The sequence below is a fragment of the Pongo abelii genome, chromosome 7 (assembly GCF_028885655.2).
Source record: "Pongo abelii isolate AG06213 chromosome 7, NHGRI_mPonAbe1-v2.0_pri, whole genome shotgun sequence".
NCBI lineage: Eukaryota > Metazoa > Chordata > Mammalia > Primates > Hominidae > Pongo > Pongo abelii.
Genome location: NC_071992.2, coordinates 122056978 through 122084745, shown reverse-complemented (window position 1 = coordinate 122084745; position 27768 = coordinate 122056978). Strand labels below are relative to the sequence as shown.

Genomic DNA, 27768 nt, shown 5'->3' with positions numbered 1-27768 from the left:
AGCTGTGAATTTAGCTTTAAATATACTAAGATGGAGGTGGTGAGGGTATTCAACCACAAACCTGCATTCTATGTGCCCAGGATTGTTCAAGGTATGTGTCAGGTTCTAACTGAGGTCCGAGGGGAGTCACTGGGTGAGTGGTGGGTAGCCGGAAAAACACTGGGGGAATCGTAGACAGTTTTGACGTGGCTTTTCTCTTTCTCTGGGCATAAGCCATATGTACGGCATCAGCAGTGTAGTTATACCTTTTACAGACAATAGTGGCTCCGAATCAAGCACGAGCTCACGTGACTGGTTACTAATGCGCCTCAGGTGGCGTGGTTACGTAATGAGCGGAGTTGTGTGAGTGAGCTCCAAACTCACTGAGTCATGCTGGACCGGATGTCTGCTTCGGCCTATTCTTGACCGCAGCACATCCATTTTCCTTACAGTATGTAGTACGCATTCCACCTTTTTCTACAATGAATCCACTAGGCAGAAATTCCTGTACACATCTTATGAGCAAAGAATTTGAACCTCAAAGAGTAAGTACTTTCTCCAGAGTGTAAGTTTGTTAATGTCTGTGATATTCTTTGAAGTGAGGCAAGTAAATACTTCTCAACATGTTTTCTTTTCCTGCTCCTCTTTCTCCTACTTCTTTCCTTCTTTTTCCTCCTTTTCCTGTTATACGACTAGCAAGTTCACAGGACCACTGTACAGTAACAGATCAGTTACACTGAGACAACAGAGTTTGCAGCAGAGAGAGAGTTTAATGCTCACAGGATACCAAGAGAGGAGATGGGAGGAGACCCTCAAGTTCATCTCCCCAAGGAGCACTTGGCTGGGGTTTTTACTAGGATCATGGAGGGTGAGAGGTTGGAGCAATGAGATTGTTGATATTTGGGGTAAGGGGGATGACATCATGAGGATGTAGAAACTGCATTCTTTGGTGAGTCAGCTTCTTGTGGGGTCCTTCAGACCAGCTGATGTCAGTAGTTTCATTCTTTTACAGGGCTTGCAGGACTTGAAAGAATAGAACTTATGTTTTCCCTTTGAGGTATTTTAAGTTTTTATCTGTAGAGCAGTGAAGGAGAACTGTAATCTTGTAACAGGGTCTATGTGATTCGGAGGCAATAGGCAAATAACTATGAGGAATGGATCACAGAGCATCTAACCTAATGATTAATGCTGGGTGTGCTGCAAGCTTGCTTTATTTTCATTTCTCCCCATCCCTTCTTCCCTGATTGAATTTATAAAGTTTATAGGAGCAGTTTCACTCCTGGTAACTATATCTTGGTCTTGAATTAGACTGTCAGTATAGACAGGAAATGCGGCACTGCTCATAGTTGATGCTTCATAAATATTTTGGGGGAAAAAGTTCTTACAAATTACTCCTCCTGATCTCTGAAATTTGATTTTGAAATAACTTAAGTAAAACCTTTGAACATTGTTATTTACCAGCTGCAAAAGTTTAAAATGTGAAATTTACCTCAGTACAACCCCTCTTGAATGATTTAATTTTATACTCTAAAAGCTACATTTCATCCTATCTGTTTTTTGGCAAAAAGTAATTGAAGCCAACTATTCTTTTCTTTTCCTAATCCCACATGTACAGTTCTTAATTAAGCACAATTAAAATCAGCTTTTTCTGTCTTATTTTGTATTCTCATTCCATATGCTATATGTTCTTTATTTCTATTAAAAAGTGTACTTTTAATAAAAATGGATTTTTCTTCCTTTCTTATATTGCTATGATTTTATAGCTTTCAAATCCATTCTTATTAGGTTCTGGTGCTGGTGATTTATTAAGTTCTTCACACTTCTCTCATAGCGGAGCTTAAGGTAAGATAAAGGAAATGACAATTCCCAACCTTGTCTAGCCTTGAGGAAGAGGGTCAGAATAATATTGGTGGAACTTGAGCTGGAATGACTCTAGATTTAAGCAAAATTTGTGTTTATTTGGCCATTAATTCAGAACGAAGGATGAGTTTGTGTCAAGTGTACCTCCTGAAGTCCTCTGACATTGCCTATGTACTCACAGGCTCATTCCAGTCTGTGAAAAATCCTATTTTAAACCAGCCTGAAACCCAGGAGCCTCATAAAAAAAAGGGGAGAAAAAATCAATGCAATTAGTTTTCATGTATACTTATGTCTTCCTTCTGTCATTTGTTGACTCTACATTTTAGTATAATTTCAGGCATAATGCCTCCATCTTTGAGCAGGAAGGAATGGGTTACTGGTGGGCCTTGATGCTGACCTTTTGCCCTGGGAAGCTTGGCTCCAACTGGAGCAGCTGAGGTTTCTGGGCTGGTTACTTGTGCTCCATACAACCTGCTCTATTTACCCTCGGTGAGCTATATAATCTATCACAGTTTTCTGTGTACACCGTGATTTTAAAAGGATGGGAAGCAGTGGTTTAAACTATGTGATAATGAAGAGAAATAAGACAAGCCTATTATATTCTTATTTAAAATATTTATTTATATCTGTGGCTCTTAAACTGTGTTGCATATTAAGTTCAACTGGGGAGCATTTAAAACGGGCCTGTTGTGGGGTGGGGGGAGGGGGGAGGGATAGCATTAGAAGGTATACCTAATGTTAAATGACGAGTTAATGGGTGCAGCACACCAACATGGCACATGTATACATATGTAACTAATCTGCACGTTGTGCACATGTACCCTAAAACTTAAAGTATAATAATTAAAAAAAAACCTCTTTTTGTTTTGTTTTGAGATGGAGTCTTGCTCTGTTGCCCAGGCGGGAGTGCAATGGCACAGTCTCGGTTCACTGCAACCTCCGCCTCCCAAGTTCAAGTGGTTCTCCTGCTTCAGCCTCCCGAGTAGCTGGGACTACAGGGACACACCACCTTGCCCGGCTAATTTTTGTATTTTTAGTAGAGATAGGGTTTCACTATGTTGGCCAGGCTGGTCTTTAACTTCTGACCTCATGATCCCAAAGTGCTTCCACTGCACTCGGCCAAGCATTTAAAACTCTTGACGCTCAGGCTGTACCCCAAACAAACTGCATCAGAATTTCTGAGGATGGAATCTATCTGGTGGGGAAACAGTGATTTGTAGTTTCTATTACGATTCTTAGTAATAGGGGACAAATACAGAGTTCTCTGAAACAGTCCTGATTTCAACTATCCTTTTATAGTAAATCGATGTATTAAATGTGGAGCTAAATGTGCAAATTATGTGTAACTAGATACAATTCAATTGTTATAGCTTAATACTTTTTCACATAAAGAGATTCACAAAACAGGAGCAAAAATTGCTGATTTAATATACCAAAGTAATATCCAATCAACCAGAGTGGTAGATACAAAAAGACTTATATAGTCACTTTAGTTTGTTTAGTTTTGTTTTTGTTATGTGACAACTGAACAAAATGTAAAATGATTTTTGTGGGTTACTTATTTCTTCTGCTGTTAATCAGGAAGGAAAACTAAAGCATTGGTTTGAGCAAAGGGAATCACATGAGCTTGCACTGTGGGTGCTTTTGTGCCTTGCTTTGTGAGAGCTGTACACACAGCAAGGAAGCTGGGTGAAGATTTGATTAAAAGGATGGATAATTTTGTTCTTAGGCTGTGAACATCTGAACAGGCTACATGGTAAAAAATAAATAAATAAAAAACTAAGTAATTCTCTGGGAAGACTGAACCATGGGGAACAAATTTGGAGAACAGAAGCCTGAAACTAGCAATTCTTTAATATAAACTGTTTTGCTAAGATATTTAATTATTTTCTCTAATAGTGTGTATCACTTAAGGAATATAACCACACTGAAGAATCTGTGATGATTATTTCAGTCATTGAAGGAAGATGATTTGTTTTGACCAAGTATTTTTAATTGTTTGACAAATCAACTTCAGTGGGTTCAAAACGTTCTGAATTTGTACAATAAAATTTTGTTTTAACATCTTTAGTGAATTTGTTTGGGGTAAGAGTTCATTGTTTTTCATTAGGTTCTCACAGAACTGTCTGACCTAATGGAATTAGACATCGCTGTCTACTTGATCCAAAATGTATCATACTGACTTACTAGACTCCAGGTTACTGTTTAAATTTAGGTCCCCAAGGGCTGAATTTGTTTGTATTTGCCTTTTATCTCATTCCCATATTTAGTAATATTTTAAATTGATATAATGAACATATTATACATATTAGGAAACAAAAATAATAAGAGTTGCCTTAGTACTTTTTTTTGGAGACTGAGTCTCACTCTGTTGCCCAGGCTGGAGTGCAGTGGCACGATCTCAGCTCACTGCAACCTCCGCCTCCTGGGTTCAAGTGATTCTCCTGCCTCAGCCTCCCAAGTAGCTGGGATTACAGGTGCCTGCCACCACACCTGGCTGATTTTTGTATTTTCAGTAGAGACAGGGTTTTACCATGTTGGCCAGGCTGGTCTTGAACTCCTGACCTCAAGTGATCCATCCGCCTCAGCCTCCCAAAGTGTTGGGATTATAGGTGTAAGTCACCGCTCCTGGGACTTTAGTCCTTTCTTTGGCTTAATTTTGGTAGAGAAATGCTGAGGGTCAGTCAATATTCACTCTGATAGCACAGTGCTACCAGAATCTACTTTTGTGGCCTTTTGCAAAAGGAAGATGCAGCTGCAGATGCCACATAATAACAAAAGGGAGAAAAATGTCCACAAGCCCACTAAAGAAAAGCAAAAGGAAGGCTGCTGGAGACTGGAAGATGAAAAACCAGAAACATCCTTGAGCCATCCACTTCCGTATTTTGACTTGCTGTTTTTATTCCTTTTCGTTGGGGACAGCTGTGTTCTCTCAATAGATGAGCAATTGTGTGGTGTTGTTAATTTTAATTTAACCTGTGAATCATGGTGATTAGGAGATCTGTAACCCAGGCATGCTAATTAAAGCACCGTTTGTGTGAGTTCTAAGTGGAGAAAAGCTTTCCTTCGGTGTCTATCAGATAGCCATGTTTTGTATGCCCTTAGCCTCATCTGGCAATCATGACATTACATTGCACTTTATCTTCTAGTACCAATTTTACATCATGTTCCTGTCCATGTTAAGGCTTTTCAGAAACATCGACTGAGCTGGAGAAAATATATCTTAATGCATTGCCTTGTTGCTCTTTTGGAGGAACAAGAGGCTGTGTGCATGACAAACAACACTGTCTGCAACATACATGCTAAGGCTCGTTTATTTAAAGATTTACCATTCATCATTGTCAGAGTTCCTGTGGGCATTACTGTCAATGTCTTATGTGCATTGTGAGTTCCTCCAAGTGTTCAGAAGAAGGTTAAATCCCACTGTGACTTAATGCAAGAGTAGGAAATATTTTGTTTGCTTTAATTTTCCTGAAATGGATTTCTTTGGTTTTAGGGAAAAAAAAAAGATTACTGTAGACCACTGAACTATGTAGATCATACTTTATGCCTATGTTTAGTGGTTTCTGATGTTTTATAGTTTTTATTCATTTTGTTTTATATTTCACCTCCCACCAAATACACACAGAGCAAGTTGTGCAAAACTTATACAGGGAATAAGTAATCAACATTTCATCAACATTTCTTATTGACAGTACAAATTTAAATCAACAAAGTGTATGTCCATTTGCAAACACTTCAAGGAGATGATCCACAAATCAGCAATTGATACTGAATTATTTATGGTGGATTTTTCATAAAACAGGCATCCGCTTTTCTTTGTACTTGGAAAATCTAGTTCATTTCCCAGAGCTTTTTAACCTTTGGGAAAAAATCCACTGAGAAAAAGCTGACGATAAAGAGCAGTGAGTCACCTCTTTGAAGTCATTAGTCAAATACTTGAATTTATATGAATTATATACTTACATAAATTATATGATATATATTTTTGTTGACTACACACTAAAAGCTGTTAAGTTGCTCAGATGTTAAGTTTCCCTCTCCACAATCACGTCTCCAACTCTGACTAGCCAGCATCACAAATTTCATGTCTAAGAGATACTCGATGAAGAATAAGCATTAGGGTTTACAGTAAACATCTTCAATTCATCCAGCCTAACTTCAAATAATATTCTATACTTATCCTATATATACTACATTATTATTATAGCATGTCGTATATATAGATTTACACTATCTCGTGTAAGAATCCTACATGAGTATAGTCTCAGTTCCTCTCTTCTGCTTTTTCTACTGTTGTTATCCTATATTTTATTTTACATGATATATATATATATATATATGCAATATATTGCTGTTTTTTTCCTTTAGAACAGAGGTTGGCAAACTAAAGCCCATGGGCCAATAGCAGGCTGCAATTTATTTTTCTGAATAAAGTTTTATGGGAACACAGAACATCCATTTGTTGACATATTTTCCATGGCTACTTTTGACTAGTTGCAAGAGGGACCTGAAAAGCCTAAAATATTTACTATCTGTCTCTTTAGAAAAAAAGTGTGCTAATCATATTTCATAAATTTCTGAGTAATTTAAAGTGAAAGAAAAGTCTTTTGCATTTATCTTTATTTTAATCATTCCTAAAGATCTTCACTTTTGTATATACGTGTATAGACTTGAGTTTCTATCTGGCATCATATTCTAGAGAGTTTTTCACCTGAAAAATTCCTTCAATAATTTTTTCTGGTACAGGTCTGCTGGTAATAAATTTTCTTAGTTTTGTTTGTCTGAAAAATATTTCTTTTCACTGTTATTGAATTCTGGATTTATAGGCTTTTGTTTCTGTTTTTGTTTTAGGCACTTTGAAGATGTTATCTTCTGGGTCGCATAATTCATGACAAGATGTGTACCCTATTTCTCGCCTTTATCCTTCTTTATGTAATATGTATTTTATTTCCCCTCTGGCTGACTTGAGGATTTATTCTGTCTTCCATTTCTATCAGTTTAAAGTTGATATGTATAGGTGTTGTGTGTGTTGTCTTTATCATATCTGGGGTTCTATGAGCTTCTCGAATTTGTAATTTGAAGTTCTGGAAAATTCTCTGACCTTTCTCTGCGGGTATTTCTTCTACCCAAATCTCTCTCTCTTCTACTGTAGAATTCCATTACCTATATATTAGACTTTGGTATTTTCTCATAGTTCTTGGACGCCCCTTTTTTCTTTTCTGCTTTTTACTTTTTCAACTTTTGGCTCTGTCAAATACATTCTTCCTCTGTTTTTATGATTTCCATTTCCAGAATCTCCATTAGACCTTTTCATATATTTTCCATTTCTCTACTAACATTTTCATTTGTTTATACATGTTATCTACCTATTCAATTAAAGCCTTTTGCATAATAATCAGAATTATTTTAGATAACCTCTCTGACAGTTCTAAAACCTGGGTCTGGCTCTGTTATTTTTATCTTTATTTTTGCTTTGCCTTTTAATAGAAATTTTTCCTCTTGCTTTTTTTATATCTCATAATTTTGAAATTTAAACTTTGGGCGTTATTTATAGGGTGAATGTCCACATACCTGTTTTCTGCCAGACTATTAGTGTGGGGAGACTGAGTCCATCTATTCAGAACTTAAACTGGGTTCGGGTTTTGTTGCTGCTATGCCTCCTTTAGTGTACCACTAGCTTTAAATTTCTCTGAAATTACAGATGATCTCTGAATTAGGATGATTCAACTTGGAATTTTTGACTTTGCAGTGGTGTGAAAGTGATCCACATTCAGTAAAAACTACTTCAAGTATCCACACAACCCTTCTGTGCTTCACTTTCAGTACAGTATTCAATAAATTACATGACATATGCAGCACTTTATAACATAATTTTTGTGTGAGATGCTTTTCCCCAGCTGTAGGCCACTGTAAATGTTCTGAGCCTAGTCTAGGCTAAGCTATCATATTCAGTAGGTTAGGTATATGAAATAGATTTTTGACTTAAGGTGTTTTCAATTTACAATGAGTTTATGGAGGCATAACCCCATCATAAGTTGAGAAGCATCTGTATCTTATAATTAGGGTGGGATATAGGGTGGGGTGGAAGTAGCGGAGTCTTTTTCTCAATGTGCCTGCTTCATTCTCAGCTTTTGGCCTTCCTTCTGTGCCTGCCTGATGGCAGGATTATTTGTTCAGCCTCTTTCTTCTCCAGTAGTAGTTGATTATTTGTGCTTGTTACTTGGAGCTTGCTTGCATGTTACGAAACTTGGAAAGTTTTCTTTTGTCCTGTTCCTGCCTTCATCCTAGGTAAACCCCATGTCACTGAATCTTGGGGTGAGGCTTTCTCAGTGATCTTATACTTCCCCAAATAGCAAAAGACTTCTAATGAGCTGAGCCTAGGGTAATTATTTCCCCTCCCCTAGTACCACAAGATTATTTTTCTTTTTAATCCCTCAGGTTCGCCCTACTGAGAGAGGTTTTCTTGGGTCTCCTGTTCAGTTTTTTTTTTATGAGCATCTATTGAGGTTCATGGAGCAAGCATGAACTCTCCTAGTACCTGAGGCTCCCGGAGGATCTATACCCTCACAGTTTAGCATTTTTTAGCAATTTGGCTTTTAGCAATGTTTGAAAACTAGCCAAACTCTTCTCATCCACTTGCTGATTCTTAGCTTTTGTGTGTGTGTGCATGTGTGTGTGTGTATGTGTGTGTTGTGTGTGTGCTCTGCAACAGATAAGCCAGTGTTCGATTCATCTCTTTCTGGAGACATCTCTCTTTCCTTAGATTGCAGGCTACTTGGTTGTTCTGCACACTCAGCTTTCTAATGGTTTCAAGAAAACTTACGTTTGTAGATTCTTCAGCTTTTTCCTGTTTTTAGGGAGGAAATGGTGCTTTGTCCTGTTTTCTACAACCTAAGAAGAAGCATAAGCTTAGTCCCTGTAATACTGATTTTGCTGACTTGAAGATGAATATTTCTCTTCAGCTCTGGAAAATTTTGTTTATTGTTGCTTCATAATTTTTCCCTCTTTTCCTTTTCCATTATTCCAGAAATTCTCTTAGATAACAGTTGAACTCTATAATTATTTTTCTAATACATTATGTCTCCTTGAAGATTTCTTCTACATTCTTGGACATTCCTTATCTTTTTCTTCAAATTTTCTTTGGAATCTTGTTTTGGCAATTTATTTCAAATGTACAAGAGCTCTTTCTTATTTTATTCCCTTTTTTCTCAGTGTCCTGTTCTCACCTTATGATGCAAAATTTTTAAATTTTATATCTCTATGAGAATATAATTTTGTTTCTTATTAGGTATTTGACATTTTCCCTTGATTAAGAAAAAAATAAATTTATTCTGTTTATTTTACCTACCTTTATCTTTTCTTCTGAAGACTTTCTTGAAATATCTGGTGGGGGCTGGCAATCTACTTATCTTTCAGAAAGAGCATGAGGATGCTGATGACGTCTCTGCATACATGGGCAGTATATTTCCAGTCAGTTTTGCTTTAAAGTTAGCAGACAAGATCCAGCCATTTTGTCGCAGGCCTTACAAATACCAAAAAGCAAGTGGCCCTGACTCTGAATGTTAATAATAAAATAGCTTTCCTCATTCTCCCAGGACAGTTTTTCTAGTTTATTAAAACAACAGCAACAACAACAACAATGTTTTGCCCCAGGAGATGGAGATAATCTATGCTCACTGTGATTTGCATTATAAGAGAAATTATTTGAAACCTTAAAAAAGCAAAAGACACTATTAAATATTCTTTTAATATACTTCTGGGATTTATACTTCATTGTCTGTGCTAATTTATAACTCTATGGGGGCATTGGTTAATTTTTAGATTTTTGTTTAGTAAAGATGTAAATAATTTCTGTCCAGTAGAACAGATAATCCTAAAGATGGTGGTTTCTGTCCATTACAAACATTAACCAGCTCTGTAGCTAACCTAGCACTCTTATCCTATGATAGTTTTTGTTAAATTGCCTTTCTGTAACTTCATTGGTTTCTTCATTTATTGAATTAATATCTTTGACATGTGTTTATTTTATGTTTATATGAGAATCATGACTTACCTTTTTGAATGTTATACTTTACCAGTTGCTAAGGCCTAATCAGCCCCAAACCATCTGGGAGGAGTCTACAGTCTGATAAAATAAGATTTATTGATTTGCAGCAAGACAGTCCACTCCAAGGAGTTCTGCTGGGACCCAGGGAGGAGGGAAGTATCTTTTGTAAGGTCGGATTTTCACTGAAGGATTCTGAGACAGAACTAAAGGAAATAGTAATCAGTCCTGGATTGGTTGCTCCTTCTGAAGCAGGATTGGAAGAAGTGAAATTAACTAGGCACTGGGTGCCGTTGCAAAGTGAGGAAGATAGTAATTCAGTATCCCCCCAAATAAATGAAAATTGCAAAACAGGTCTAGGGCATCATTGGGAAGAAAGCAGTAGTCAGTCAAAAAGCAGCCATTATAACATTTTACAACTGCTGTATGATCTTAGAAGAAACACCGTTTTCTGTTAACTTTGCAGTTGGCTTTGTCTGTGTGTTGTCTTCACAGCCTGAAAAATGGCCAGGTGATCTTTTCTTCTTTGGTTCAAGCTAATTTTAATTATTTTAGCATTGGTCAGGATTTTAATCCTTCACAGCCTAAAAAGGTGTAAGATGGAAGATGAGCTGCATGTTGAACAGCATATGTGTCTTTCTTAATTCCTCTTTTAAATCCTATTGCTGGCTGGGCGTGGTGGCTCATGCCTGTAATCCCAGCAATTTGGGAGGTCAAGGCAGGTGGATCACCTGAGGTTAGGAGCTCGAGACCAGCCTGGCTAACATGGTAAAACCCCATCTCTACTAAAAATACAAAAAGTTAGCTGGACATGGTGGTGCATGCCTGTAATTGAAGCTACTCCGGAGGCTGAGGCAGGAGAATCGCTTGAACTCCAGGAGGTGGAGGTTGCAGTGAGCCGAGATCGCGCCACTGCACTCCAGACTGGGTGACAGAGCGAGACTCTGTCTCAAAATAAATAAATAAATAAATAAATAAATAAATCCCATTTCCCTCCCTGGTCATTTATGCAACATTCTATTTCTGAATCTAGAGGAGGGGTCAGCAAAGCTTTTTTGTAAAAGGCCAGGTAGTAAACATGTTAAGTTTTGACACATGCACTACTTATCTATGTCATTCTAACATGAAAACAACCAAAGAATATACATAAATAAGTGTGTGTAGTTGTGTTCTAATAAAACTTTGTTTCTAAAAACGGAAAGTGACTAGATTTGGCCTGTGGGCTGTAGTTTGCCTGCACTGATCTAGAGTCTCTCTGGGTTTTGACCCAGGTGACCAGCTCCTTTTAAGCTGTAACTTCCTTTACTAATTCATCCTTCAACACTCCCATTTGATTTGATTTTCCAAAAATGTGCTGATATATATCATTTACTAATGGCCCCTTTTTATTTCACCCGTTAGACCTTTTTAATTTCCTTTATCTATTTAGCGGAGTCTTTTGAGATATAGGAAGCAAATTATTGCACTCACTTTGTCATCTTGAAATGCAGACAGTATAAAAACATTTTTAATAGAAGTGACTCAAGAAGAAGTACTTGCATTGCGCATTAGGGTATGCCTAGAATGACAATTTTGTCATCTATCAGCATTTTTTCAGGTTCAAAATTAGTATATTCCTGCACTATTTAATAAAGCAGGCAGGGTTTCCCATCTGTAAGAGCATCACACATGAAAAGCTAAAAGAAAACTGCAGACAGATTAATAGAGCAAACAAGTCAAACTATAACATTAATGGGTAATAATACATATTTAATCAATACTAGTAAATGTTAAAGTGAGATGATACCCTGCAAAGGAGTTCTAATTCTGATTAACTAGTTTGTTATAGACATAGAAAAAATTGAAAGCCAAATATTTCTGATTGACTCCCAATTAGCACCCTCCTCTAAGTTCTTTTATGAAGATACAGATACAAGATGCCAAATGGAGAACAATGTATAAATTTTTTAAGTAGTGGTGCATTAAATTTCTAAAGTACAGGGCTTTCTGAAAAATCCAAATTGGACAACATACTAGGATCTAAAACCAAGGAGTGAAACTGCTACTACTTACTATAAATCTACTCTTTGATATCATCTATGTGAATGGGTGATTTCTCAAAGCAGACTTCAAGTATATTCATTTGGCAAGATGCGTGGAGAGCTATGGTCTTCTTCAGAAACCAGTCAGCATCAAAATAAACTATATAAGATAGTATATTGGGTGTCTAGGCTGGCTTCCAAAAGGTGCATTTAACATATAGAAGGAGAAATGGCATAACAATGCATGAGACAGATGGTGCAAGAGAGAGTGCAACAGATCTTACTTTAGAGACACAGTAATGCTACCTACTGCTAAAAGTACCTAAGAGATATTAAGTAGTCACCAATTAGTTTCACTTTTTTCAATCTTGGGGTAAATAATCTATGGAAAGAAAAACAAAGATTCTCCTAGATATTCCCCGTACAGTGGAGAGAAGTGGAGACTTCTTTATGTAAAAAGCAGTGGGGCTAAGAAGAAAAGTGCCCTGCTACCCCTCAAAAAAAGGCATGAGAGTAATTCAGATTATCCTATTATATCAATGCAACTAACATTCTATTAAATGTGTTACTTCATCTATAATATAGATATGATCAAGTCAAAATCTGTTTAATTTTTACCTTAAAACCTGGAAGATTTTACAAAGGAAAGGAAACTGGAGGATTATAAGTAAATAAATACCTGAGAAAGTTAAAACAGTTATAAACTGGTCACCAATCTGCATATATTAATGCTATGAATTTAAGAAGCTCATTAACTTTAGAACTAGCAATTGGCAGGCTAAAGTTACATATATAGAATTTTTAAACTATCCTCTTCAACAGTGTATCAACAGATAGTAATTAGGTTTGGACCCCAGGGGCCTGCAGCTGAGACTGTGTCATCTGGTGAAGGAGGCTTACACATCCCTGTCGCAACATGACTCACATGAGGTAAAAAGTAAAATGAATCATCTTGGCCCCTGGTCCTTATTTTGAAAAACATATGGAACAAGCTTCCACTTGAAATAAAATTGAAAGCGAAGCACCCGATGTTCTATGATAAAAGCAGCATTTTAAAGAGGTTTAGCTTTATGAAGGTAGCTGAAATCTAATCCAAAATTGTACAGACTTTACCAAGAGCCAATCAACCACTTAATTGCATTTTTTTCTGATTGATTTGGTTCTGCATCACGCAGCAAGTCCATTACATGTACGATACATACACTCATCATGATACTGTTTTAGGTTTAAAATCAAACAAAGAGCAAAACCATTGAACTCTCTTTACCTGAACTAATTGCTCATGTAGTGTAGGAACAAATTATGCTATTTCTTTGTGGAAGCCATTCAGTTTTTTCACCCTTTTGAAAGTAGGACTTACCCTCTTTGTCCATAGCAAGTTTACACTAAGTCGCTATGGAACATATACTGACCCCCATTACCATTGTACTCAACTTAGATGCCCTCAAGAGGCAATAATTCATTGAATATTATAAAGATATGTTACCAGATAAATTTTTAAATGACAGTAAAATCATGAGTCTCATACAAATACAAAATAAACTCATGTCAAATATTTCACTAATTAATTAATGAGGGATTCAGTGAAGGTGTTAAGAAACCGATTCAAAGGAGAAGTCAAAGAAAGACATATCTAGGGAATAAAGCAATGCTGAAATAATTTGTTAACAGATGCAAAACTGGCTCTTTTCATAAGGTTTGAGGAAATCAATGTACTGTCACTGGAAAAAAATTCATTTGCATGTCTATGGACAGGACTAATTTACATTAATATCAGTTTTCTACCACTTACAGGGTTGTAAAATAACTGAAAGAACAATGAAATACAGAGATCACTCTAGATTCAGATATATCGGGAAAGATAAGCTACATAGTTCCTTATATTCCTGAAGACAGGTCTTCTTTGTTTCCTGACAAACCAAGACAAAATTCAGATTTCAATTAAACAAAACCACTAAGCAAAATGTTGTGTAAACTTTTATTCTGATCATACACATTTCAACTTATTCCATTTTGTGTACACAGTAGATATACCTAAAGTTAGCCGAATAATTTCCTTGTAAATAGTGATTGTAAATATTTGTAAATATGTGCATGTAAATCTCATTGAAGCAGAAGTCTACTTCTCACTTACTTTTTATTATCTCATACATTTGGGCATCAAGAGCTACTGTTGATTCTTCCTTTGTAAGTTATCTTACAGCTGGCCATTATTTTTTATTTTCACTGCTAGCACCTCAGTCCAACTCTTTAGGCAGTAAATAACAGAACATCTGGGTTAGGACACCAATGGATCTCTCTTCCATGAATCTCTTTTCCCTCTCAAGTTTACAGGACTGCTATATCAGCAGCACCATTTTCTTGTAACTAGCCTATCCAAAATCCTTTACCATTTCCCAGACCTTTTAGCTTCACATTCAAGGGCAATTGGCTACTGGAAAACAAACACAAGATGGATGAGTCACCTTAAATCCCTTTTTTAGCAAGCTAGTGGATAACTAAACAAAGAGAGCAATCAAACCTGATTTATGATGAGTAAAATGTAGATAGGTCAGCAGGTTTGTAAAACAGGAATTCTTTTCCAAACATGCTTTAGAGGCTACTAGATTTTCATTCTTTTTAAGGAATAAGAGTGACTTAAAAAAAAAAATTCTGAGTTCACTGACGTGCCAAAGTTCTTTGTCTTTATTGTGACAGTATGTCACAGCTTCAGAGTGACTCAGACCTTAGTGGCATTACTTATTAGTTGTGCGAGTCTGGTCAAATTGCTTATCCACTCTGAGATAGTTTCCTTTTTTTCTAAAATGGGGATACAAGTGACAACAACCCTATCCACCTTACAGGGTAGTTGTAAGAATTAGTTGAGGTTGTGTATCTTAAAATAATTACTAATTGATAAAATCTTATTCAAATACTAATAGTAATAAATGAATTAGTGCTGACGTTTCCATATCTCTTCTGCATATTCTTCACTGTACAAATTTTATAATTACCTATAATAAAACCTGATGAAAGTAGCCAGAAAGTGCACTATCTAGGGTGAAGGCTCTTCCGCCATTTTCTTTTGTAGGGACAAAGGGAAAGCTTCCCCTTTGCCCTCGGAAGTTCTGTCGAAAAATCAACTCACAAAGAGACAGATTGATAAAAGCTTTAAAATTTTATTAATACTGTGCACATGGGGAGAATCAGAGTGATAGTTCAATATCCTAATGCGATACAGAGGCTTATGTACCTTAATTCTTAGGGATAAGGGAGATGGGGAAATGTAGATAATTTTAGGGGGATAGGAAATGATTTTTAAGGGAATTGAAGGAGCTTGAAGAACACACAATGGTCTGGGGCAAAGACAGTTGGGCCCACAGAGTGGATGATGATTTGTGACAAAAGTCTGTCCAGGTTTGTTAACAGACTTCAGTCTTCTTTCCTGCAATATGGTTTCAATTAATCTCAGGAAAGGGAACCAGAGGTTAATTGTTTTCTTTTCTGGTAGGTCCAGACATTAGGCAGATAAGGGAACTTCAGCCTGTGGTTTGGGAAAGGTAGAAGATTGAGAGACCGTAGCTGAGAGGTGGAGGCAGGATGCATTGTTCTCCTTGGCATGTCTGGTCTGCTCTTTACATAGAGAAGGGAAATGTTTCTTACAGCGTCTGTCTATCTCTAAGGGCCTTTAAATCAAAATACTCATTATACCAGGAGCCATGTTTTAGGGTAAAGTTCCCTGTACTCTTTTACTTCCAAGGACAAATATAGAGTTGTTTTTATTTTTCCAAGAATAAAAAGTACATCAGTGGAAGTCTAGGGTTTGCAAGCATATCATATACCAGTAGTTATAAAGTTTGATGTGAGTATTATCTCAGTCTTTTACTCATAATTCTATTAAAAGTTATGCTAGATTTTACATATTTGAATTTCATTCACAAGAAAATTCCAAAAGAGAAAACTTGGAAGTAGTTGAATGAGACATACGTAATATAAAAAAGGAAAATTTTAAAAATGTATTAATTTAGGTTCTAATTTAGAAATACAAATATGCAGTAGTTTCAAACAAATAACAAATCACTATTCAAAAGGCACTATCTCATCTTCAAATATAGCTTAATCTCAGTAAATAAATCGTTTCCAAAAAGTGAAAGAATGCAATTAACATTTTATTAAATATCTACTATTTGTCAAACAGCCTTTTATTTCTACTATTTGTCAAACACAGCTGGGTTAACCTTTATGAAGATACTTTACTGAGTTAATAAGAAAGAGTAAGAATAAGCACATTATTTGTCATTAGGGGGTCTCACAAAGAAGATTTTGATGCAAAGATCTCAGTGCAAGTAATTTCTTTGGAAATAAATCCATGAAGCACTCTGAAAGCTTATGGAAGTGGGAGAAGGAAGGGTGGACAGGTCATAAAGTGTGCTTTATTGAATAGGATATCTCTGTGTAAAATCTCAATTGCAAACCTCTAAGAGGCTATATAAAACATGCCTTAGAGTTTTTCCACTGAGAGTAAGGAAGCTGGAGTATTCATCTGCCAGCTCCTGTCCTTCATTGGTTAAGGATTTCTATTGGGGCAGTAAGGGCAATAACTCTTCAGAGATCCAGCCTGCCCAGCAAAAGTACTAAACATACCTGATGCCAGAAAATACTCTTAGGCAGAAAGACACAGGAAGGCTTTGGCCTGTAAGGGGACCATCTGCAAGAGAAGTAGACCATGGAGATACGGCAGAGCATCACAGAGCCTGCCGCATTAAATCAGTGAAACTTGTCCTTATGCTAATCATTGAGGGCGCAGCAAAGAAACAAAAAACCTAATGCATTCTGCTTATGAGTTGACATACTTTTAAGAGTTGTATTTGTCATATATAGACCATGTGTCAGGTATTGAGCTAGGTACAAGGAGTACAATAAATAACACAACACAATGTATGCCCCAAAGGGATTTTATCAGCATCAGAAGATATATGATAACATTCCAAGATAAAAAGATATAGAATAAAAGAGTTATAGAAATTTATTAAAGTTGGAGTCATGGCTGAGGGCCTCTGAAAAACATAAGCATAATTTGAAGTTAGCTTTGAAATATTTAATACAGGGAAAACATAAAAGAAAATGAGAGCATCACTTGGACTGGAACACTCATTAAAAAAAAAAACCAAAACCTAGTGCTCAAAACACAGAAGTAATGTTACTAATGTGAGCAGCAGCAAGACCTGTATGTTTGAGACAGAGTGGATGGCTGCCAATGAATGGAGGGTGTAGGGCCATTAGTTGGTTACCCAGGAAAAGGAAAGAGTAGTCTCAGGATCTCTAAGTTTAGATGGTATGAAATGAAGGCATCAGTGAAACTGGCTTAGCCTTAGGGAAGGACTTAACTTTCCCTGAGATTAGAAGGCAGTAAGAGTGAGCAGGGTCAGAAATGTGTGTTGGTGAAGGATGAAGGAACTCTTCTGCCATTTGCTCTGGACTATCTTTTTAAAGGAGTTTTCACAGCAACACTGTTCATTGTTTTCTCTATTGTGGAAAGATTTAAACTGTTTCACAAATGCATTAATTCAGTCTACAAGTATGCGTTGAACATCTACCTGTGCTAGCTATTAAGACAGGTTCTGAATTTATGACTTCAGGGAACTAACAACTTTCTGAGGGTGGATAATGAAAAAGAAGCCTTGAAGGCAGTATGGCAAAAATATGCAAAATGTTTTAATTATGTATGAAGATTAACATAAAGCTGACAATAGAGTTTTGACACGTTTTTCAAATTGCAGATCAAAACCCATTGGTTGAGTGTGAAATCAATTTACTTAATTAGGGCCATTTTTCTTTTTTAAAATTATATAGACTAGAATAGAAAGTTGCAGAATGCATTACACAAGGTAAGTGATTTTTATTTTCATGAAAGGACAGCTTCAATTATATGTATATAGTTGTATATTATGTCATAATATTAAATACATTTCTTACTGTGGATCATGGTAAAAAAAAAAAATGCCAGTAAACAATGGTTCAGAACAGTGACCAAATCTGACTTGCCACTTCTTTTGGTAAATAAAGTTTCGTTGGACTATAGCCAAAGCCATTCATTTACATATTCTCCATGGCTACCTTTCTATTACAGTGGAATGGCTGAGCAGTGACAGACCATATGCCCTCAAGTCCCAAAGAGTTACTATCTGAATGTTTAGAGAAAAAGATCACTCACCCCTGGTTTAGGCTATTTTACATTTCTAAGGAAAATATTATATCGATCAACATTGTTGAAAGTTTAAAATACTGTGGGATCTAAGTTACTTAGGTATAATTAGATAGAATTATATTATTTCCAAATTGATTTGTAGATTAAATTCAATCCCAATCAAAATTCCAATTTATCTGTAGAAACTGACAAAGTGACCCTTAAATTCTTGTGGAAATGCAAAAGAACCAGAATAAGCAAAACCAGTTTAAAAAAGAAAGATAAAGTTGGAGAACTACCATTATCTGATTTCAAGAATTAGTGTAAAGCTACAGTAATCAAGATAGTGTGCTACGGACGTAAACATGGACAAATAGAACAAGGGAACAGAACAGAAATTGTGGAAGTAGACCTACATATATATGGGCAACTGAGTTTCTTCAAAGATGGAAAGGTAATTCAGTGGCGAATGATAGTCTTTTCAACAAAGGATAACTGTATGTAAAAGACTGTACTTCATAATTAAAATTAAATCCACAATGAGATACCACTTCATACTTAGTAAAATGGTTAAAAGTTTGAAAGACTGGATGTACCAAGTTTTGGAGAGTTTGTGAAAAAACTGAAACTATCATCCATTGCTGGTGGGAATGTAAAACTGGTACAATCTCTTTGGAAAACAATGTATCAGTTTCTTGAAAGGTGAAAGGTACATCCACTATAAGGTTCAGATATTCCTCTCCTAGGCATTTACCCAAGAGAAATAAAAGCATATGTCATTTATGCACTTGAATATTTATAGCAGTTTCATTTGTAGTAGCCCAAACTGGAAACAGCTCAAAGGTCATCAACCAGTGAATGGATAAAAAATAATGGCATATATCTATACAATGGAACACTACACAGCAATGAAAAGGAATGAGCTGTCGATATAGGCAAGAAGATTAATGACTCTCAAAATAATTACACTGAGTGAAAGAAGCCAGATTAAAAAAGGGTGCATAACATGTGATTCAATTTATACAAAATTCTATAAAATTAAATCCATTTATAGTGACAGAATGTGGATGAATGGCTGCCAGGGGATGGGTGAGAAAGAGGTTTTATTAATCTGTTCTCATGCTGCTAATAAAGACATTACCAAGACTGGGCAATTTATAAAGGAGAGAGGTTTAATGGACTCACAGTTCCACATGTCTGGGGAGGCCTCACAATCAAGGCGGGAGACAAAGGAGAAGCAAAGACATGTCTTACATGGCAGCAGACAAGAGAGTGGGTAAAGGGGAACTCCTGTTTATAAAAGCATCAGATCTCATGAGACTTATTCACTATTATGAGAATAGCATGGAAAGACCCACCTCCATCGTTCCCTTACCTCACACTGGGTCCCTCCCATGACACATAGGAATTATGAGAGCTACAATTCAAGATGAGATTTTGGTGGCGACACAGCCAAACCATATCAGAGGTGTCACAAAGAAGCATGAGGAAACTTTTAGGGGTGATGGCCATGTTCATTATCTTGATAATGGGGATGATTTCACAGGTCAAAACTTAGCAAATTATATCTTTAAATGTACAGTTTAGTATATGTCAATTAGATTACAATAATGATAATAAAAATACAAGTATCCCTAAAAACCTTCACTGATTTTTTTTTCTATTTGGATATTAAGAGACTGTTCTCATTCTCTTCCCTGTCTCATCTTAATACCAGATTAGTGAAGTTTATGTAATAGTACTCCTGGAATCAACGAGATTAATATGACCTTCTGACTTTTTAATAAAATTGCTGTTGCTATGGCACAGTGATTCTCAATGTGGTCCCCAGGACAAGCCACATCACCTGAAAATGCAATTTTGAGGCTGCATTTCAGTGTTTCCCACAATAGTGAATCAGAAACTTGAAATGGGGCCACCATTTGTATTTTAACAAGCACTTCAGATCATTAATGCAAACTATAGTTTGAGAACCACTGCTATGGTAGATTACATGTTTGGGTAATAATTTGGATGTCAGTTCCATTTTATCAGATATTTTTATCTTTGAGGTTAGATCCTAATTTATTCATAAGAACAAACTCAAGCTAATTTATTACTATCAGTAATGAACAACGTATTTTGAAATCATCATGGGATACCTAGCATAAAATACAATGATAAACAATATGTTGGTTGCCTTTGCCTTCAAGCATCTTCCATTTTATTTTGTGACTTTTAATAGAAGTATGTAATGATTCCTATACTGCTCTCCTAAAGTACACTTCAATCATGACTATAAGACATTATTGCTGTATGTAAAATTATGGGTGTTTGCTTTATTCCCTCTGTCTCTACAATGCCAACTTTTACAGTAAAAAAACTGCAATTTTTGCAATAATTTGTGTTGGATTCTCTCTTAATTTTTACTTAAGAGTCCTACACACATTGTCTGAACTCAAACTATCAGAAAGGCACATGTGCAAGGAGGAAGCAAGCCATTGTGTATACTCAGCAGGGTCTTCTAGCACACAACCAGAGGACCCAGTGTGCTGAAGTTCCCAGCATGTGTGTGTAAGAATCCTTTAACTGCCAATCCCTGTCTTCCCCTTGAAGGTATTTGCAAACTCATCTTCAATGTCCACCTGAGATTAGTGAATGGAGTCATTTTAGAAAAGTTTAGTTTTTAGAAAAGTAGAATGCCAGGCATAGAGTAAGTCTTCTAAAATAAGTTAAATTTTTTTAATAAAAGGAAAAATTGGCGGGTCATGGTGGCTCACACTTGTAATCCCAGCACTTTGGGAGGTTGAGGCAGGCAGATCACAAGGTCAGGAGTTCGAGACCAGCCTGGCTGGCACGGTGATACCCCGTCTCTACTAAAAATACAAAAAATTAGCCGGGCGTGGTGACACATGTCTGTAGTCCCAGCTACTCGGGAGGCTGAGGCAGGAGAATTGCTTGGACCTGGGAGGTGGATGTTGCAGTGGGCCGAGATCATGCCACTGCACTCCAGCCTGGGTGACAGAGTGAGACTCTGTCTCAAATAAATAAATAAATAGGAAAAATTAGAGTGGCCTTGGATCACCTGGTATATAACCCATAGAGAGGCTGCCAAATTTAAGCAAATAAGATCTTTATAAAGTGCTGTAAGGATATTTAGAGGTGAAGTTGAGAGGCAAACAGACAAATGAAAAACACTAGCAATTTCATTTAATTTAAATTGGGGGTGGGCAGGAGGGAGAGGCGGAGGAAGAGTGAGCGTTGATTAAGACCTGCTGCAGACTATGATGAGCCAAACTTCTCTTTTAGTCCTGGCTTGATTTATGTCCTAATACCAGGATTTTATGTCAATAAATATGACAGCTGGATGAAGAGATAGAACCTAAAGTTAGGACTAATCAATTTCTGTCTAAGAAGACTGAAGCCTTAGACGTTCATTTTAGGCTTTGGTGATTGCAAAGTATATATAAAATTTTATTTATGAGAAAAAGCTAGAATTATTCTCTGGATTTACCATAATGAGTCCACAGCCTTGGGGGACGATTGTTCCTTTTTCTGTACAATTGATTTGAAACTTGAATAATGTCCCACTGGGAGGCAAGGTGATCATAAATGAAGAAACAATAGAAGTCTGGGGTCAGTAGATCAGAAGATACTATTTTAAATATCTCAAAGGGCAAAAAATGGCTATAGGAGATGTCTGGGAAAGAAGGAAATAAAGGGTGGTATGAGCTTCAGCAACTATTATAAAGACACCAAGTCCATGACAATACCTACCAATATTAAGTAACAACAAGGTTCTATATGTGTGATTTAAACTTGACTGCTGAATCACATAGCACAGTGGTTTCCTGCCTCAGGCGGCAACTCAGACATTCTAATTCCAACAGTTCAGGGTGAGACCAATGTATCACTACTTTCAAAAATCTCTGCACATGACTCTAATGTGTTGCCATTTTTGAGAATGGTGGACATAATATGCTGGGTACATGTGGGGATGAAGACATTTAAGCGATGTGGAAAGAAGAAACTGCCATTGCTGCAACTACCATCATTCATATCTTGCCCTCAAGTGGACATTTTCTATTTTTGAATGAGTTGTAAATGCAAAGAAAAATAAGGTGAGGGTTTCATTTTAGGCTTGTTAATAAGGACAATGTCACAAAATCTGCCTTACTGTGCCGTCCCTTGGAAAAGAGAATACATATGTAATAACTCTGTATGCAGCCTACTTTCAGCAAGTAAACATTGTGTGTATGTGTGTACATGTTTGTATATGCACGAAAATATTTATGCTTTGACAAATTTGGGAACTATTTTGATCGATCAATTTCAGCTTTGGGAAATATATCAAAGACAATATGGGCCTGAAAACTTGCTGATATTTTTTCTGTTTCTACCTCATTACAAGTAATTCTAACAGTGGGAAGATGCAGGTAATGTTCTTGAATTGCAGCCTCCACATTCTTAACCACTAATTCCCATCTTTGCTGAGATAATCCACCAGAGACATGTACAAGTATTTCAAGGGTTCCTACATTTGAAAAGGTGAGCAATGGAAAATCAGGGTTCTAATATAGATGTTTTCTTTGTTCTTCTCTTTTTCCGTGCCTCTAGTTCCTGTGCAAGCAACACATCTTTATGCACTGATGTCAATCTAGTTAATCATGTGTATTTCCCTGAGGGTGTCTTCATGTGCGCTAGAGGAATTACAAGGGACATTTTTTTAAGAACTAGGTCAGGTTCTACGTGTACTGGGGCAAGAAGGGAAGAAGAGACTAAACAGGATGGTAAAAGTCACATATACAATTATAGATTTTTGTTGTTGTTGTTATACTGTTATACTCCTTTGAAGGAATGGATTCAATGTCTCTCAGGGCCTTCATCTGTTTTTAGACTAGAATATATATTATTGCTAATGACTACATCCTATTTGGTGGTCATCTCTTTAATTGCCCTGAGCTGTGTTTCATTACAACTTGCTTCTCTTTATTGTCTCATTTTCTGTTGGTATCAAAGTCAGGACCGTTCTGTCCTTAAATCACATAAATCAAGTTTGTTTAGCTTATGCAAGAAGTTTAATTATTGAAGCTCCCCTTATTAGATTGTCTCAATATACAAATTTCTAGGTCACCATTATAGGAAGTCTCAAATGTTCACCATATTTTATCTCGTAAGGTAGTTTACCATAAGATTATTTTATTTAGATTAATTTTTCTCTCTAACTGTCATTACTGCTGTTATTCATCACATATTAGGATATCTTCAGGCAAATTACCATTTTATACTATCTACTGTGTTAAATTTTACTGATGGAGCTAAGACACACTACTGTGATGATAAATGAAAAATCACAGTAATTATGACACTAGCTATTAAAATTAACTTTGTTAATATGATAGTTTCTAACTTACTCTTCAGTAATTGTTTTCAGTTCTCAGAATTTTGATAGCAAGAATTATTCTTCATTGCCAAAAATAATTTTCATTCTTCTTAAGACATGTTATTACATCTAGATTTCATGTTAGACCTCACAATGATGGTACAAATATACCTAACATTTAGAGTATATCTAAAATAAATTTATCAGGGCCTACTTTGATCAAGTGTGGTTTTAACTCATGAACAATAATGAGAAACTATTTATATGTTTCTACTTTAGAGCTCATATCCTCTCATAAAGGCACAGAATGTGACACTGGGGGATACCCAATCTTCCCACACATTGAGCTTTGCTTCAAGGAACGCTTAAAGACAGCAATTTAACATTTAGAAATGTGTGTGGTCAGATATAAAATATGGCTTCGTTCCAAGCCCTACTGTTTTCTCTTCTGTGATCTTGATCTGCAGATCAAGTAGATCACCATTCTCTTACCTATAAAATAGAAAAATGATGTCTACTTTGCAGGTTTGTTCTGTGGACTGAAATAGTGTTTGGCTTATAAAAGAACTCAAGTGATGATGACTATTGAGCTCTTTAATTCTAACATTTTGCTTACTCTTTTCTAGCATTGAGTTCTTCTACGCTTGGTTGAATTGGCTTGCCATCAAAGTTCTGTAACATTTTTTATTTGAAATAGGTCTCTGACATACCTTTTCATTTTCCCTCTACACCAATGATCAGCTCTGTAAAACATTTTGTGATGTCTTTTAGAAATAATATTTCTAATAAAATTATTTTATCCAAGTTACTTTATGATGTAATGCTCATTTCTGTGTTGATATATTTTAAAAGCAGCAGTTATTTTGAATCTTTCCCATTTTTAAATGTATTTTCTTTGCATTTATAACTCTTTGAAATGCAATGCTAATACTGTGCTGTGATAGAAGAAACCATTTTAAAAATCCAGCAAAGTTTTGAAGGTAATAAAGTATCTACTTTTTCTTGCCATCTGGATTATAAATGATGCCCTGAAATTATAAGGATAATGGCTTCTGAATATATAGGTTAAGTGATTCTGCAGCACATTAATATGATAGTTAAATTAGACATATGTTTCATTCACAGTAATATCCATCTATTTGTTAGAACAACTGGCCTAGTACATTACAGGTGGTAGGTGCATTGCAAATAATTGCTGATTAACTTTTTATTTGCATACAAATTATTGAGTGGGCAGTTTAGCTGAAGTTTTATGCTCATAGTGAAACCTAAAGTATTTTCATAGTACCACAATCATAGGTTTTTGTGAGCCACTTTCAATTGGAAAAACATTATGAAATGCAACAAAACAATGCAAGAGAGACTTAACCAAATACATACTTATAGGAATGTGATGAGATTCTCTGACTGCTTGTGCTGGTCTCTGAGTGGTAACTCTCATGGTTCCATCTAAAATCGTCTCAGAACACCAGGGCAATGGAAAATGGCTGAAAGCCAGTCTGTGTGCTCAGCTGGTACAACTACAAGAGGGCAATGTGCCCCTGTTTGAGAGGTAACTAATTAAGACTGTGCTTTCCATGTGTAGAAGTCTCTTAACCACATGCATATGAGATAATGCTTAAAGCATCTGTATTTCCAATAGACACGTTTGGGCTATCAACCTGGTAATGCTTCAATTGCAAAACATGCTTATACATCAGGAAAGTCCAGAGAGACATCTTTACCCTTGGATAAATTACATACTTCATGAGTTAATTCAAAAGCTTTTTTTCCCCAAATAATATTGTTTACATAGATTTGTTTTCAGTAGAGTGTTGTTCAGTTATAAAAACGGAATTATATTCAGATGGCTTTCTTAATATTGAGATGGCTTTCTTAATATTGATTACACATATAACAATTAGCTAATTACATGAACATTTAAGTTAAATCAGGGAAACAGTCCTCCAATTAGCCTCGTGCTGAATGTAATTACAAAGTGACTTTTCAAAACCAACTGAGTTGGCCATTTACAAATTATAATTGCTTTTCTCTTGAGAGTGGAAGAAGCAAGCTTTGTACTATTTAATGTTATAGTAGCTTTCCACTGCTTTGAAAGTTTGGTCATAATGCTAAGTAAGCTTTGACTAAGTATTTAGTAGTTTATAGCACTTATGACAATTTCATTCTTTGCTAAATATCCTTTATCAAAATTTTTTTGGGGGAGTCCTGCCTTTCTCATATAAACACTGCTATTTACTGTGAACAAATGTGAACTAATCAGAACCTGAGTCTGTTGAACATAAAGAAACTAATAATAGTCATATTAAATGCAATAATCTTACATTTATATTATAGTATAGCTTTTGGATCTTCTTGCAGATGCATACAGTTAATGCAGAACTATAATGCCTGCTGAATTTAATTCATAAATGGAGAAAAAAATTGCAGAAATTATACTCTATGTTTCTAGAGAAATTGAGTGAAATAGGGGTATTTTTAGATCTCTTCTCTGAATTAGGAAATCAAGTCTCAGAGAGATTAAATAGTTTACTCCAAATAACCCAGCTAGAAAGTAGCAGAGCTGGTATTCAAAACTCCCTGTGTAAGGAACACCAAGAGAAGAGAATGTTTTGAACAGTGTGATCTATAGTAGTAAAAGCCATTTAGATGTTGGATAAGGTAAGGACAAGAAGGGCCTATTGGAATTGATAACATGGAAGGATTTAAAATGATAATGAGAGCAGTTTTGGAGGTTTGATGGGGTTGGAAACTGGATGGAATGAGTTGTGGAAGAACTGAGGGTTGAGAAGGCAGCAATCTCTAGTGCGTATGCATTTCAAGAAGTATGACTATGGAGGTGTAGGGTCTTGAAATAAAGACCATCAAGGCTGCGTGCAGTGGCTCACGCCTGTAATCCCAGCACTTTGGGAGGCCAAGGCGAGTGGATCCCGAGGTCAGGAGATCAAGACCATCCTGGCTAACATGGTGAAACCCCATCTCTACTAAAAATACAAAAAAAAATTAGCCGGGCATTGTGGTGGACACCTGTAGTCCCAGCTACTCAGGAGGCTGAGGCAGGAGAATGGTGTGAACTCAGGAGGCAGAGCTTGCAGTGAGCCGGGATAACGCCACTGTACTCCAGCCTGGGTGACAGAGCAAGACTCCATCTCAAAAAAATAAATAAATAAAAATAAAAGACCATCAAAATGGAACAACAAAGAGAAAGATTTTATGTGTAGCCTCCTGCAAATGTTCTGTTTTTATTTCTCAGAAATAGATGGCCCATGGAGATGCAAGCCAACAAAAGTACATATTGTGGGTTTGAGTTTAGCAGGAACAAGGGACAGTTTTGCAGTGAGAGAGTATACTGTTCAGTTTTCAGTTTAAATACTAAGGCACTGGGCTTGCAATTCTTGGTGTAGCATGTTGCAAATATATATACTTCATATATATATGAAGCCATAGCTAGAGGGACTTTTAAGGATGAGAACTGTTCGAGTATATTTCTGCTGTTGAGAAGTAACCGAAACAGAAGGATAGATGGATGATGCAAAGAGAAATGAAACAAAGTTTTTGAGGAAGTCAAGAAGAAATGAAATTCAGAACACAGTGTAAGCATTAGCTTTTGGTGGGAGAAGGCTCAAGTTTTATACATATTAGTTATAATATGTAGGCAAGTCAAAGGACCTATCAGAATCTGAAGTGTTTTTTGAATCTACAAGATGCAGGAGTTGGATTACATCTTTTTAAAGTCCCTTCAAGCCCCTATAGTCTACAATTCTATGCTAACATATTGTCTTCTTAGAACCTGCTTTAAAGCTTTTAAAATTGTATTTCTTTTGTTTTTGGCCATACTAAGTTTCATGTCATACTTACAAGCTCATTAAGTCCTTCTGATATCATAGTTGGAGTAAAAACTTCACCATTAGCTTTGTTACCTTGGGCAAGGAACCATGTCCCAGTTTTCCCATTAGTAAAATAGACACCTGCCTCACAGGATTGCTATAAGATTTAAATGAGATCATTTGCATACTTGGGATAGTGCCTAGCAAATAGTGAAGGCAGTAAATGTTAGAGACTGTTACTATTTTTATTCTCAGATAAAGCCACATTAACCTATGTAGGTCTTCTTTTGCTGACTTAATGCCCTTTGCCATTTAATAAATTATTACTTTCCCAAAGCTATCTGTTTAGTGAGTCAGTGAAAGATTCCCTCACCACATTTGCTAACATGTTCAAAAATATGTATTACAAGGCAGGCTGTGAGAAATGGTAGAGAAAAGTAGATTGATAAGATTAGGTCCCTGCATCAGAGATAGTTATAAAGACTTCAGTGCAGGATGAAGGGTGA

General features: G+C 36.2%; 1 long non-coding RNA gene across 1 annotated transcript in view; it reads left to right on the top strand.

The window, feature by feature from the left end:
- The first annotated feature begins 400 nt into the window (after positions 1-400).
- The window catches only part of LOC103891373 (uncharacterized), a 287072-nt gene continuing 259704 nt past the window's right edge, over positions 401-27768 (top strand). The window contains exon 1 of the long non-coding RNA XR_008509233.1: positions 401-524. This is a non-coding gene — a long non-coding RNA (uncharacterized LOC103891373). The remainder of the gene's footprint in view (positions 525-27768) is intronic.